Source organism: Tachypleus tridentatus, chromosome 1 (assembly GCF_004210375.1).
Source record: "Tachypleus tridentatus isolate NWPU-2018 chromosome 1, ASM421037v1, whole genome shotgun sequence".
NCBI classification, from domain to species: Eukaryota; Metazoa; Arthropoda; class Merostomata; order Xiphosura; family Limulidae; genus Tachypleus; species Tachypleus tridentatus.
The window spans coordinates 5,571,897-5,588,867 of record NC_134825.1 but is presented as its reverse complement, the minus strand read 5'-3'; the positions used below and the strand labels follow the sequence as shown (position 1 = coordinate 5,588,867).

Below are 16,971 nucleotides of genomic sequence, written 5' to 3'. Positions count from 1 at the left end.
TAATACTTTTCCAACGTTATTTTGAAAACATAATATAACATTTTTAAAACTTTATCATTTAAGTTTCAATGTCCTGTTTATCACATTGTCTATCATCCGTGGATATCACCGTGTTATACCGATCAAGTGGTGAATAACAAAATTAATTTATCATCTAATTTTCAGTGTCCTGTTTAACACATTGTCTATCATCCGTGGATATCACCGTGTTATACCGATCAAGTGGTAAATAACAGAATTACTTTATGATCTAATTTTCAATGTCCTGTTTAACACATTGTCCATCACTCGTGGTCTTAGTAACCTTTAAGTTTTCAAAGATATACTACTGTGAGCTGGGTATATTAACGTGTCTTATGATTCAGTTTGGTGAGAAATATTTATAAATAACACTTCTACATGCGCGTTTATTGCAGAAGAAGTATTGGAGGCCTACCAGCTGTACTACATAAGGTTTTCATCTGAAGTAACAAATGCACTGTTTTAATGTAATATCCTGTGGAAAAAGAAGTTTTTTGTAGGCCTCTTAGTTATATCACATAGAATGTCTTCTAAAGTAACAACATTCAAGCTTTAACGTCACATCCGGTATTCTGGAGAGGAATAACACCAGTATATACAGACACAAAAATACATAAGTAGTTTTGAGCCCACTTGTGCCCACATGCTAACTTTAGTTCTGAACCACGTCTGTACTTATCCTCGGTTATTCGTAGCTTTATTTCTAAAAAAACGAACTATTTTAAATACCTCAAACAAGTTTACGATACAATAACTTTCAAGAACAATTGAGCTTTATATAGAAGCTTGAAAACAAAACTCCAATATATATATATATCAATCCTATATGAAAGACACGTTAATTAAACCATATAATACACGAGTTCTTATATACAGCATTAAAACTTCTTTTACTCTCTCTATATAAGCTCTCCGCTAGTACAGCGGTATGTCTCCGGATTTACAACGCTAAAATTAGGGATTCGATTCCCCTCGGTGGGTTGAGCAGATAGCCCTTTGTGGCTTTCCTGTACGAAAACACACACACTCTCTCTATATATAAATATATATATATCAGTATTCTCTCAAGCTAAAACATAGTACAAACTAACCTTAACTACTAAAAATAACAAATGTTTTCTGACACGCAAGGCATTATGTTTAAAGTTCACAGACCTTCTGACAGACCAAAATGTTACACGGTTTAATTCTTTAAACCAAAATATAGCACGCTTTAGTATAGAAAAGTTAAAATATTGCAACTTATTTCAGTCCATTTCAAATCCACCGAAACTTATAACAATCAAGATAGAACAAACTTTAGTCCAAACAAACCACGTGAATTTTAATTAAGCAAAACTAACATCTATTTTATGTATCGTATATCCATCAACTTTTAGCTACTTTGAAATTTTCTACGTTATTTACTACAATCAAATTACAGCACACTTTAGTTTAATATAAATTTTATACAAATAACACATCAATCGGAATAACTAAATCTACAAATCTAAATATTCAATTCTGATGGCTACTGTTAAAAAGGTTATAGTATATAAAATGGAAAATGCATGTAAAATGCTCCCAGTATGAACACCTTTGTAAAGCACTTTGTTATGTGAAATGAAATGCAAGTATATGAGTGTGTTAAACCTTTTTATATTACTTTGTTGTGTGAAATGTAGTACAAGTATCTTAAAGTGTAGAATGTTGTAAAGCATGTGTGAAGTGGAATGTAAGTGTCTTAACGTACAATATAAAACATTTTACTGTATGAAATATATAAATACCTAAATGTTTCTAAAACGAAATATTCAGATAAATAAAATCGAATATAAATATCTCATTAAGATTTTATAAAATGTAATGTTTAATATATAAAGTGTAGTGGAAATTGTTTAATATATAAAGTGTAGTGGAGTGTTTTTGTGAGTAAAGTATTATCAGTGATGTTTTCCTTTGTATTTTATTATAATTAAATCTACGTCTTCTGTGTCAGCACATAGTTCATTAACTATTGCTTTGGCAGGCTTTCAATGTTATTTCTTCCTGGAGTTACGCAAGTGACATATTTAAATATTTATCTTAAACAAGAATACTTAGGCTGAAATAGGTCTTATAGCAACTAGACGTTGTATCGAGGGTTACGAGAACTATTATCAAGTATACAGAAGCGTATCTCGCAAGGAAAGTGAAATCAATCCATTCACTAAGGGTTTCTATTATTAGTAAATAGAGACAGCATTAAGTGCCATGAGGAACGTGTTTTTATGTCACTATATACGTTAACGCTTGTGTTAAGAAAAAAGTAGTGATGCTGTGACATAAAAAAACTACTTTAAGATTTAAGAGTTGTAAACATTACTGTTGGTCCAATCCTGGTTCTGGCTGACAGACGTGAAAAAAATGTTGTTACACTGGTATGTTCTTGATTCTAACTGAGAATCACCAACAGTAACAAATATAAGATTATTTGTTTCATCTTATTAGTTTATGCTGTTGAAAATTTAATTTGTTAATTAATTAACAAAGAAACGTATTATAATATTATTTTTTTACGTTTTTTGAAATTTTCTAAACAGTTAAATGTGAAGCCTTGAGACATTTTGTCACGAATTTCAATACAAGTAAAATGTTCTATTGAACAACAAAGATCTTTTTGTTATTACTTTGTTAATGTTTGGACAATTTCCAGAATGAACGAGTTACTTTATTTTTGACTTCAGGTATCGTCGAAACTGTATAAATATATATATCAAATGACATGACAAGATTTGGTAGACAATGATGAACGTATAATGGTGATAATATAAAAATGTTAATTTTTTTTTTTTAAATTCAATCAGTAATCTTCTTGGTTTAATTATCATAAAGTAAATTATGGAAAAAAGTATTGGAATATAAAATATAAAATAAAAGAGAAAAATAGGGTAATAAATTTTCAAAATCTTTTACTGAATGAGTGTAAAAAATACTAACACTTAAACACATACCGACAAGGGTCTCGTAACCTGAGGGTCACGGTAAACACACACCGACAAGAGCCTCGTAACCAGAGGGTCACGGTAAACACATACCGACAAGGGTCTCGTAACCTGAGGGTCGCAGTAAACACACACCGACAAGGGCCTCGTAACCAGAGGGTCACGGTAAACACATACCGACAAGAGCCTCGTAACCTGAAGATCGCGGTAAACACATACCGACAAGGGCCTCGTAACCAGAAAGTCACGGTAAACACATACCGACAAGGGCCTCGAAACCTGAGGGTCGCGGGTTCGAATCCCTTTCACACCAAATATGTTCGCACTTTCAGCCGTGTAGGCGTTATAATGTGTCGCTCACTCCCACTATTTGCTGGTAAAGAGTAGCCCAAGAGTTGGCGGTGGTAGTGATGACTAGTCGTCTTCCTCTAGTTTTTCACCGATAAATTAGGGCGACTAGAACAAATAACCCTCGTGTAGCTCGGTGCGAAATTAAAAAAATAAAAATATTTATATTTTTCACTTTCATTTAATCTCTTTCTTATTTTATTTTTCAACAAAACATTAGTAAAGAAATGAATTATTCACAGATAATTTTAGATTAAACCTTTAAACATATTCAGTAAAGTTGTAGACTAAAATCAAGTGAGACAATACAATGAAGAGCTCATCAAACATATGTTTCATATGAACTTGCTTTCCGAATTATTAAAGGTTTTTTTTTTAAATTTCAGTGTTTATTAAAACGTCATGAAAAGTTTTCACAATTTTTTTAAACCGAAATCGCTGATGGTCTTTAAATGTCTTTAAAGCGAGTGAGATATTATATTATATTATATTATATTATATTATATTATATTATATTATATTATATTATATTATATTATATTATATTATATTATATTATATTATATTATATTATATTATATTATATTATATAGCTCTAACTGTAGGGTAAAATTGTAGAATGTTCATCATATTTCTACTGCTTCATAAAATAATCATAGTGCCTAATATCGTACTCTAATACTGTAATCTTACCTGTATTCAATCATAGTGCCTAATATCGTATACTAATATTCTAATCTTACCTGTATTCAATCATAGTGTCTAATATCGTATACTAATACTCTAATCTTACCTGTATTCAATCATAGTGTCTAATATCGTATACTAATACTCTAATCTTACCTGTATTCAATCATAGTGTCTAATATCGTATTCTAATACTCTAATCTTACCTGTATTCAATCATAGTGTCTAATATCGTACTCTAATACTCTAATCTTACCTGTATTCAATCATAGTGTCTAATATCGTATTCTAATACTCTAATCTTACCTGTATTCAATCATAGTGTCTAATATCGTACTCTAATACTCTAATCTTACCAGTATTCAATCATAGTGCCTAATATCGTATACTAATACTCTAATCTTACCTGTATTCAATCATAGTGCCTAATATCGTATACTAATACTCTAATCTTACCTGTATTCAATCATAGTGTCTAATATCGTATTCTAATACTCTAATCTTACCTGTATTCAATCATAGTGTCTAATATCGTACTCTAATACTCTAATCTTACCAGTATTCAATCATAGTGTCCAATATCGTACTATAATACTCTAATCTTACCTGTATTCAATCATAGTGTCTAATATCGTACTATAATCATACCTGTGTTCAATCATAGTGTCTAATATCGTACTCTAATACTCTAATCTTACCTGTGTTCAATCATAGTGTCTAATATCGTATTCTAATACTCTAATCTTACCTGTATTCAATCATAGTGCCTAATATCGTATTCCAATTCTCTAATCTTACCTCTATTCAATCATAGTGTCTAATATCGTACTCTAATACTCTAATCTTACCTGTATTCAATCATAGTGTCTAATATCGTACTCTAATCTTATCTGTATTCAATCGTAGTGTCTAATATCGTACTCTAATACTCTAATCTTACCTGTATTCAATCATAGTGCCTAATATCGTATACTAATACTCTAATCTTACCTGTATTCAATCATAGTGTCTAATATCGTACTCTAATACTCTAATCTTACCAGTATTCAATCATAGTGCCTAATATCGTATACTAATACTCTAATCTTACCTGTATTCAATCATAGTGCCTAATATCGTATACTAATACTCTAATCTTACCTGTATTCAATCATAGTGTCTAATATCGTATTCTAATACTCTAATCTTACCTGTATTCAATCATAGTGTCTAATATCGTACTCTAATACTCTAATCTTACCAGTATTCAATCATAGTGTCCAATATCGTACTATAATACTCTAATCTTACCTGTATTCAATCATAGTGTCTAATATCGTACTATAATCATACCTGTGTTCAATCATAGTGTCTAATATCGTACTCTAATACTCTAATCTTACCTGTGTTCAATCATAGTGTCTAATATCGTATTCTAATACTCTAATCTTACCTGTATTCAATCATAGTGCCTAATATCGTATTCCAATTCTCTAATCTTACCTCTATTCAATCATAGTGTCTAATATCGTACTCTAATACTCTAATCTTACCTGTATTCAATCATAGTGTCTAATATCGTACTCTAATCTTATCTGTATTCAATCGTAGTGTCTAATATCGTACTCTAATACTCTAATCTTACTTGTGTTCAATCACAGTGTCTAATATCGTACCCTAATACTCTAATCTCACCTGTATTCAATCATAGTGCCTAATATCCTACTCTAATGCTCTAATCTTACCTGTTTTCAATCATAGTGCCTAATATCGTACTCTAATACTGTAATCTTACCTGTATTCAATCATAGTGTCTAATATCGTACTCTAATACTCTAATCTTACCTGTATTCAATCATAGTGCCTAATATCGTACTCTAATATACTCTAATCTTACCTGTATTCGATCATAGTGTCTAATATCGTACTCTAATACTCTAATCTTACCTGTATTCAATCATAATGTCCAATATCGTACTCTAATCTTATTTGTATTCAATAATAGTGTCTAATGTCGTACTCTAATACTCTAATTTTACCTGTATTCTTCCCTTTCATCGTCAGCCATTTCTCGCGTTTCAAAAATCTGTGTTTGAAATAGAAAATAATATATATATATATATATATATACACACACACATATATATATGTATGCTTTGTTGGTTATATAAAATTAACTTACAAGTTTAATATTTTCACTACCTACTCTAGACTTAATATATACATTTATCAAATTTGTATGAATATTACAGTAAGTGTTTTACAAGTTTCATTTGGTTTGAGTTAAATGACCAAGTTCACAGCATTCATCAAATTATTCTCTCGATTATTCATAACTTCGAGCTCAAACTTTAGTTTATATTGTTATATCAGTTTTACATATTTTTGTTCCTAATCCTTTATCACAGGAATATCCGTGACGTAGAAGCCGCTCAAAATAATATTTGCTTATTTAAATCCACATGTGGAAAAAAAAATATAAAACTACACTTCGTAAAAGAATACTGAACGGTTTGTATTTCCATAACATCAAACTGTGTGGTCACGTTGATCTCATTGTTTTAATTCTCATGGTTGTCGACAGGGAAGAGAAATAAAATATATAAGAACTTTTAGTTGTTTTTTTTTTCACTTATTAATAAGTAAGGCTTAAAAGCTTTAGTGTAAAATTTAAGTCTCAAGTAATAAACGCTGTCAGTGACCAAAACATTGTTATTCACTAACCAAAGGTTTAAGCAAAGTATCACTGAGCATGCTCGGTAAGTTGAATTCTTTGAGTAAAAGTGAAACACAAAATTTCGAGTAATAGGTTTACTAGTTCTACTGTAAACAACAAATAGATACATTTTACAAGTTCGTTTAGTTTTAAGGAACTTCAGGAACTGGAGTTAGTTCTCTGGATTACAGATGATTTTGGTATAACTTGCACAGAATAACTGAGCATTAAGTTCTATTTAAATACAGGTTGGAAGTTACCTTCCTATAGCAGCGAGTTTGTTCAACAATTTCATAAAGTCACATGATGAATAACCTTTATACCTTTAGAGGTCACTTGGCTTAAACACTGACCATTAACTTTTCTTACAACGGCTTAAAAACTTATTTGGATGTGTACACTTTGGTCTTTGTAGTTTGTGGCTTAAGGCGATCGACTCGTACTCTGAGGGTCGCGGGTTCGAATCCCCGCCGTACCAAACATGTTTACCCTTTCAGCTCTGGGGGCGTTATAATCCCACTAGTCGTGGGTAAAAGAGTAGCTCAAGAGTTGGCGGTGGGTAATGATGACTAGCTGCCTTCACTCTAGTCTTACACTGCTAAATTAGGGACGGCTACCGCAGATAGTCCACGAGTGGCTTTGCGTGAAATTCAAAAACAAACAAACAGATAATCCTTTCTTCAAGCACAAACTGACTACAGGAGTTTTCAAAGATGAGTTGAACTTTACTTTTAAGCAATATTTCAGTATAAGAGCTCAGAACCAGTTGTAATACAACTTAGCCTTGTAGAGGGAACAACATTTATTTATGGACTCATTAAAAATAAAGTACGCGAGTTAGAAGCGACGATCAATGGCATTCTTTAAGTAAGGCCATCTACAAGAGTCACTTTTAATTTAATAGTTCTATCCAAATTTAACTAGAAGTAAGCGTCAAGTTGTTTAAGTCGAACATCTAAGTGTTAACTAAATGCAGGGGTCATGTTTTTTACAGTATTTTCGATCTAATTACTTGTATAGCTTTGTCTTTGGTAAGAGTTTCACTCTAATAAACCTAAACATGATGAAGTTAAGACTGCATAAATTAATTAATAGCTTATTTACTTAGTTTTTAGTTAAGTATTGATAAAATTAAAGTTGTTTTAAATAAACACATCACGACTGAAGTTCTTGATTTAATTTTAAAATTATTTCTTCACGATGTTTTTTAGAAAACTGAATGCTAACATTTCCTGAAGAATTATATAATTATTTATATATTTACATAATTATATTATTCTAAAATATCATACAAATGTTTAGTTGTTATTACTAATATAAGCGCATTAATAACTGTATTGAACACCAGGGGTGCTGTATGCATGTGTATGTGAATTGGTGTACGTATATGTATAATATAATAAATCCCTAAGCTACATTGTACAAACAATTCAAGCACTCTTTGTCAACATGCCTTTCAATCACTATTAGTTATTGTTCTCCAGTAGCTCGACATTAAGACTCCAGGCCCTAAGACGCTAAAGGGCGGGTTTCGATACCCGTAGTCAGCAAAGTACAGACTGTCCATCATTGTGTAGCTTTGTTATTAATGACAACAACCAATACACTTATATAACGCCAAAACAGTATATTCGTAAATAATACTGATATCTTTAAGCAAGCTGTTTATCATTGTCGATGTTGTTGTCCTGTTTTTAAAGGATTGTCGATGTTGTTTTTAAGGGATTGTCGATGTTGTTGTCCTGTTTTTAAGGGATTGTCGATGTTGTTTTTAAGGGATTGTCGATGTTGTTGTCCTGTTTTTAAGGGATTGTCGATGTTGTTTTTAAGGGATTGTCGATGTTGTTGTGTTGTTTTTAAGGGATTGTCGATGTTGTTGTATTGTTTTTAAGGGATTGTCGATGTTGTTGTATTGTTTTTTAGGGATTGTTTTGGGTCTTCAAATTTACTGAAACTGTTACGTTTTACTAATCAGTGGAGGAAGTTAAAATTGATTTGGTTTTTATCGACCACAAAGAACAAAAACCAACTAACCTCCTACTAAGGTGGAAGCTATTCGGTCGGATTAGATGCACCGAGACAGACTAGATGAGCAGGTCTGGTAAAGAAGACCCAGGCTAACCTCCAAGCTTCAGGCAGTCCACCTCTATCGGCCACCTCTGTCTACTGATCTGTTACATGTGTTGTACGTCTCTTCACACCCTCAGTTTCTATTTAGAGAACAGAGCGGCTCCTTCTATGATTCTGAGTTAAACTACCCTCCTAAAACCGAATCACTTCCCTTGGAATAAATGGACTTGTCAAGCCTTACGAAATCAATGTTGAGAGCCTTACCATGTGTAATAATCCCTCTTGTAGCTCTACATACACTCCAACAAAATGTTTTCAAGCCTGGGCACCTCCGAAAGCCTTATTTGGCCAGAGTGTAATAAGAGAGCACAATGCCACTCACTCCTGTCTATATTCAATCAGACAAAGCAGGACAAATAGAATAGATACGTCTAAAAAATTTTAAGCGATAAGACTTTTGACTACCAATTTTCATCGCATCTTAATACGACTTATTATGGAAAGGAAAAACAAATCTTGTCAGTAAACCCTTCTGTTTTAAAACAAATTAAACACACACACACATATATATATATATATATATTGTACTTTATACTCGAGCGCCCTGTCTGTTACTATAAATATACTCAAAGTCGAGACTTCGTACAGACACGCTAGACAATGGAACGTTTTCGGACACTCACAAATATCGTTTTTAAAACCATTGTCTCTCCACCATTAACAATAAAGCTTCGTTTATTTACAAACCATTAGAAAGTAAAGACGCCCGCTTTTGACTCTACAAACTAAACAAAGAACGATTTACAATTTTAATCTTTTCAAAAGTGGAATAAATGTTCTGTTAACCAAATATATATTCTTAGGTTGTTTTTTTTAAAATTATTTTGAGTTAGTGCAAAGGTTTAAATTGGTGGCTTACAACCAGAACTTATAAACTACCGTATTTCAATGTTGACAACTCATATTTATAAAATGACTTAACTCTATTATAGAAACACTAACTCAATACCTTTCTCTTTTTTACCGGAAGCTGCTTACCAGATGACAAAAGTTTTGATGTTATAACATTATGTAGCTATGCTCTAAATGAGATATTAGATTAAAAGTATTTATGAAATCGACTTTAAAGACAATACACGACATTCTTAACGTGGTTCTATCTCACCTATTAAAAATAGTCTTTTCAAAGTAAAATGTTACTTCGTGGGCTTTGAATATCACCTGCACTCATGAGTCCCTTGTAGGTCCGGCATGGTCATGTGGTTAAGATACTCGACACGTAAGTCGCGAGTTTGAATCCCCATCACACCAAACGTGGGGCGTCATAATGTGACACGGTCATTCCCACTATTCATTGGTTCAAGAGTAGCCCATGAGTTGTAAGTGGCTGGTGATGACTAGCTGCCTTCCCTCTAGTCTTACGCTATTAAATTAGAAACGGCTAGCGCAGACAGCCCTGGTGTAGCTTTGCACGAAATCCAAAACAAAGAAACAAACAAATACTGTTAGTTTGGAGAATTATCCAATGTTTGCAGAAATATTTCTAGACTTTTACATTTTCTAATACCTACGTAGTTTGTTTGTGGTTAAGCACAAAGCCGCACAATCATCTCATGCCGAGCCACGAAGAGTAGAGAACGAAGCTAAGAAATATGACTGTTTGATGTCAGATCTACCGACATTTTTATAGAAAGAAGCAAAGTACAAACAATGATCAGTGAACGTGTGTTTTTCAGTTATGATGACCCGGCATGACCAGGTGGGTTAAAGCGTTCGACTCGTAATCTAAGGGTCACCCTTTCAGTCGTGAAAGAGTTATAATATGACTGTCAATCCCACTATTCGTTTGTAAAAGAGTATCCCGAGTTGGCGTTCAGTGATGATGACTAGCTGCCTTCCCTCTAGTCTTACACATCAAAATTAGGGACGACTAGCGCAGATATCTCCCATGTAGCTTTGTGCAAAATTTCAAAACAAATAAACAAACTTTCAGTTATCATCCTATGGCTTAAAAATACTTGTCGAGTTGCAATATGATGATTGCAGGTTCGAACCTCCGTCACACCTAATATAGTCGTCCTGTCAGCTCAAAACGAACAATACACAATAATATATTTCATCCTAGTTTAGTTTCCTCATCTCGTAATTCATACGTTTAGTTTACATAATTCATACGTTTAGTTTACATAATTCATTATGGCAACTTTGTTTTTTACCTAATAAATGTATAACTTTCTTCCACAATTATCGTCACCCGCTGGTACAGCGGTAAGTCTACGGATTTACAACGCAAAAATCACGGGTTCGATTCCCCTCGGTGGACTCAACAGACAACTCGATGTGGCCTTGCAATAAGAAAAATACTCTAACACACACCACAATTATTCTTGGCCATCAAATTACACTGCACAACAAAGTGTTTGCTTCTTGAACACTGTTGGGTGTTCCTTATAAATTTTTGGCTGCTGATCACGAAAATCACATCCAAATTTGCCCATCACGTACCGTTTCATCGAAATCTTCAGTTTCACCAGAACACTGCTACAATGGAAAAACGATATCAGGGCAACTGGAATCCGTCAATGCTTGCTGACTACTGTTGGACACTGCAACGTGATGCACCGGACATTGAATATAAACGAAAATCAAGAGTAAAACACTTTTAATTATGTTGAACTTAATAGCATATTAGAAACATAAACGCAATTAAATATGTTATTGCCGGTAAACAGTTAACTGTCTATTTCTCAGAGTTCCTACGTGATGAAGCAAAACCAAACTGCATTTGTGCATACTCACCAGGCACCTGTCACAATCAGCAAAAACTTTTCAGGGAGCAAAACTTTTCAAAAAAACTCTTGTGCAGTGTTATTTTCTTTAGTTGTCCATGGTTGTGGCACCAAACAATAATTTAAAAATACTTTCATTAATTAACTCTCTTCAAACACCACTTCTTCTTTATATTTTGTGGTTAATTACTTGTAGTTTTCTACCATATTTTCTGGTTAATTACTTGTAGTTTTCTACTATGCCCGTTTTGTGCTAGATTTATTACTTGCATTATGTAAACTCTGCTAATGAAAACCGTCAGTTGCACAGCGGAATGTCTGCAGATTTACACCGCCAGAAATCGGATTGCGACATCCGTGGTGGGCAGAGCACACGTAGCCCATTGTGTAACTTCGTGCTCAGTGTTTCTTCTTCATCCTTAAAATTTGCCCTGATGTTAGAGTTATGGGCGTTCTCAAAAATATAAAGTCCTAGTACTATTCAAGTGATAAGTTTTCTATAACTTCCATTTATCGCCTTAAATAATAAAACTTCCTTCTTTGACGAATAATATACCGACAACAGTTTCCGATGGAGTCATACCTGCGTTTCATCTGGCTAATGTAATTATCATAAATCTGACAGGGTATTGTTTTCTTCCAGTATTATTAGTTTATAATTATTTTAACTTTATTTTTCTAATTACTATTATCATATTATTTTAAATAGTTTAACATGTCATGAAATGTTTCGCACTATTTTTTCTGCTATTATATTATTTATTTCTATGTTTATTGCGTTAACATTTTTCTTATGGTGTTTCTAACAACACGAGGATCAAACCTGGCATTCCTTACCATTTTCGTTGGCCAGTATTTTATCCAAGGATGTTGATTCAAGCAAAATTAAATTCTAATCACCAGTTCGTACTGCTAGAGTTGGCTGTACTGTCACTTGGTATTATCATGAACTTTATACGTCTGCCATACTTGGCTCTGTTACACTACCTCGTGATATGTCTTCATTGGAGCCTATATGTTGTTATGACCTCTGTGTCACTAATTACGTCATCATGCCAAGCGAAAAATCTATACTTTATCCTCTGTATGTTAAATATAGTCATCCCAAAAATATCCCATTGTTTCTTTTTTCCTTCCTAGATGACTTCTTTTTAAATGATAATACATACTAAACTAATAAATAATCAGCTTTCATATCCTTTTCCTTGTTCTATGAATTTACTATTACACTTTTTTGTTCATCAATAAAAGAGGTTAAAAGTAAACCTCCTTCATAATCATTATTTTCCTTACATATCTCATTTTTTAAAATTGTTAGCTCTGTATTAAGTTTTCTATTATAAACCTTCTCAATGTATTTAAAATCAAATGTTTTCTACCTCAACTGTGTATCGAGTCTTCTATTCTATTATTCTTTAATACATTCAAATTAGAATGTTTTCTACCTGATCTGTGTATCGAGTATTCCATTCTAATCTTTTTTAATACATTTAAATTAGAATGTTTTCTACCTGCTCTGTGTATCGAGTATTCTATTGTAATCTTCTTTAATACATTTAAATTAGAATGTTTTCTACCTGGTCTGTGTATCGAGTATTCTATTTCAATCTTTTTTAAATACATTTAAATTAGAATGTTTTCTACCTGATATGTGTATCGAGTCTTCTATTCTAATCTTTTTTAATACATTTAAATTAGAATGTTTTGTACCTGCTCTGTGTATCGAGTATTCTATTGTAATATTTTTAATACATTTAAATTAAAATGTTTTCTACCTGGTCAATGTATTGAGTCTTTTATTCTAATGTTTTTAATACATTTAAATTAGAATGTTTTCTACCTGGTCTGTGTATCGAGTATTCTATTTTAATCTTCTTTAATACATTTAAATTAGAATGTTTTCTACCTGGTCTGTGTATCGACTATTCTATTGTAATCTTCTTTAATACATTTAAATTGGAATGTTTTCTACCTGATCTGTGTATCGAGTATTCTATTTTAATCTTCTTTAATACATTTAAATTAGAATGTTTTCTACCTGCTCTGTGTATCGACTATTCTATTGTAATCTTCTTTAATACATTTAAATTGGAATGTTTTCTACCTGCTCTGTGTATCGAGTATTCTATTGTAATATTTTTAATACATTTAAATTAAAATGTTTTCTACCTGGTCTGTGTATTGAGTCTTTTATTCTAATGTTTTTAATACATTTAAATTAGAATGTTTTCTACCTGATCTGTGTATCGAGTATTCTATTGTAATCTTCTTTAATACATTTAAATTGGAATGTTTTCTACCTGATCTGTGTATCGAGTATTCTATTGTAATCTTCTTTAATACATTTAAATTGGAATGTTTTCTACCTGATCTGTGTATCGAGTATTCTATTGTAATCTTCTTTAATACATTTAAATTGGAATGTTTTCTACCTGATCTGTGTATCGAGTCTTCTATTCCGATCTTTTTCAATACATTTAAATTAGAATGTTTTCTACCTGGTCTCTGTATTGAGTCTTCTATTCTATTCTTGCTTGTTTGTAACTTCAAAGTCATAATTTTATAAATTGTTCATTTGTTGTTATTTTTTTGAGTTTCGTGCGAAACTGTCCGAGGGGTAGCATCTCTAACCATTCTGAATTTAAAAGTGATAGTTGAGAAGGAAGGCACTTAGTCCATATCACCCACCGACAATTCTTGGACTATTCGTTTTACCAACAAAAGCGGGAATGATCGTGCCGTTATAACGTCCCTATGGCTAAAAAGCCGAACTCGTGATTTGGAATCTCGAGTCGTACTATTACAGTTTGTTTTAGGAACGATTAACTTGTCAAATTAAACAATGGTTTGGGTAAATGATCTTAAGGGTAATTTATGGTACATAGCCCTCGTGTAGCTTTGGACGAAATTCAAAATACAAACAAAATGCACTTTACTAAAGTCTGATTTTCGCTCTTGTACTGTAAAAGTTACTATTATTTACACTTATAATCTTTACAGCCATCGGGTCTTCATACAAAATTATACTAACACACGTGACTATTCTGTTTCTCTTGGCTGAACTAGTATTTCTTCACTTTACTTAAATACCACAATATTGGCATTAATAACAAATTGACTTTATCTCACATATTTCTCTAATTCTAATAACGTTACAGGCATACGTTTTAACAAATTTACCTGAACAGCAGTAAAGTGATATGAAGAAGATGTGTAGCTAGCCCTAACTACAGTGTTGTTATTCTTACCAACATTAAGTTCAGTAAAGTCATATGAAGAAGGTGTGTAGCTAGCCCTAACTACAGTGTTGTTATTCTTACCAACATTAAGTTCAGTAAAGTCATATGAAGAAGGTGTGTAGCTAGCCCTAACTACAGTGTTGTTATTCTTACCAACATTAAGTTCAGTAAAGTCATATGAAGAAGGTGTGTAGCTAGCCCTAACTACAGTGTTGTTATTCTTACCAACATTAATTTCAGTAAAATCATATGAAGAAGGTGTGTAGCTAGCCCTAACTACAGTGTTGTTATTCATACCAACATTAATTTCAGTAAAGTCATATGAAGAAGGTGTGTAGCTAGCCCTAATTACAGTGTTGTTATTTTTACCAACATTAATTTCAGTAAAGTCATATGAAGAAGGTGTGTAGCTAGCCCTAACTACAGTGTTGTTATTCTTACCAACATTAATTTCAGTAAAGTCATATGAAGAAGGTGTGTAGCTAGCCCTAACTACGGTGTTGTTATTCTTACCAACACTACGTTCAGTGTTGTTCTCATTACTAACACTACGTTCAGTATTATTTTTCTTACAAACACTAAGTTCAGTGTTGTTCTCATTACTAACACTACGTTCAGTGTTGTTCTCATTACTAACACTAATATCAGTGTTGTTCTCTTTACTAACGCTAATTTCAGTATTGTTTTCCTTACTAACACTAATATTAGTGTTGTTCTCATTACTAACACTAAGTTCAGTGTTGTTCTCATTACTAACGCTAAATTCAGTGTTGTTCTCATTACTAACACTAAGTTCAGTGTTGTTCTCATTACTAACACTAATATTAGTGTTGTTCTCATTACTAACACTAAGTTCAGTGTTGTTCTCATTACTAACACTAAGTTCAGTGTTGTTCTCATTACTAACGCTAATTTCAGTATTGTTTTTCTTACTAACACTAATATTAGTGTTGTTCTAATTACTAACACTACGTTCAGTGTTGTTCTCATTACTAACGCTAATTTTAGTATTGTTTTCCTTACTAACACTAATATTAGTGTTGTTCTCATTACTAACACTGTACTTATGTAAGCATATCTGTACTTATAGAAACTTGTATGGATACTACATTTTGTGAATTACATACGTTTCTTTTTCTAAGCTTTCAACGTTCGGTGAGCGAATCTAAATAATAAGCTTATTTTATCACCTACACAACAACGAACACTTTAACTACACACTTATTTTAAATATATTTAGTAAATATATTTAAATATATTTAGTAAAAATTTCAGAAATCTTACCCTTTTAATTACCATGAGTTATCTGGGTAACGAAACTTTGTAAAATGGATGGCAACAGACTGTTGTGGGGACACAAGCGTAGAGAATGTCTTCTGAAGACGAAATACTTTCGAAACGTCGGCCTCTACACTTGTGTCTCCACAACAGGCACTGGCCCTCCATTCTACAACGTTTCATAATGAATACTCTGTCTAAACAATCTATCCAAAAAACAACCTATCTGCATAGTACCCTAATTCTGATTTTTGTTACCATGAACTACATGCATAGTAACCTGTTCATGAAGTGAGTAAAGGCCTACGTTTTGGTACTGCGATTTATCGATATAAGTATCGACAGCCATTTTGTTACTGTAATACTACTTAATGTTGAACTAATGTCTATATTTAGGTCATTCTAGACCTTCTGTATGGGGGTCTAATGAGATAAATATTATGTTTTATTCTTATTTTGTCACTGTAATACTACTTAATGTTCAACTAATGTCAGTATTTATGTCATTTTAGACCTTGTGTATGGGGGTCTGATGAGATAAATATTATGTTTTATTCTTATTTTGTTACTGTAATACTACTTAATGTTGAACTAATGTCAGTATTTATGTCATTATAGACCTTCCGTATGGGGTCTAATGAGATAAATATTATGTTTTATTCTTATTTTGTTACTGTAATACTACTTAATGTTCAACTAATGTCTGTATTTATGTCGTTCTAGACCTTCTGTATGGGGTCTAATGAGATAAATATTATGTTTTATTCTTATTTTGTTACTGTAATACTACTTAATGTTGAACTAATGTCAGTATTTATGTCATTATAGACCTTCCGTATGGGGGTCTGATGAGATAAATATTATGTTTTATTCTTATTTTG

At 32.2% G+C, this 16,971-nt stretch overlaps 1 pseudogene across 1 annotated transcript in view; it reads right to left on the bottom strand.

Moving 5' to 3' along the window:
* The window catches only part of LOC143235573 (uncharacterized), a 60,733-nt pseudogene extending 51,749 nt beyond the window's left edge, over positions 1–8,984 (bottom strand). The window contains exons 1-2 of the transcript XR_013019336.1: positions 8,749–8,984; positions 6,038–6,084 (exon numbers count right to left, since the gene is read on the bottom strand). The product of XR_013019336.1 is annotated as an uncharacterized LOC143235573 (transcript). The remainder of the gene's footprint in view (positions 1–6,037; positions 6,085–8,748) is intronic.
* Between the last annotated feature and the right edge of the window lie 7,987 nt (positions 8,985–16,971).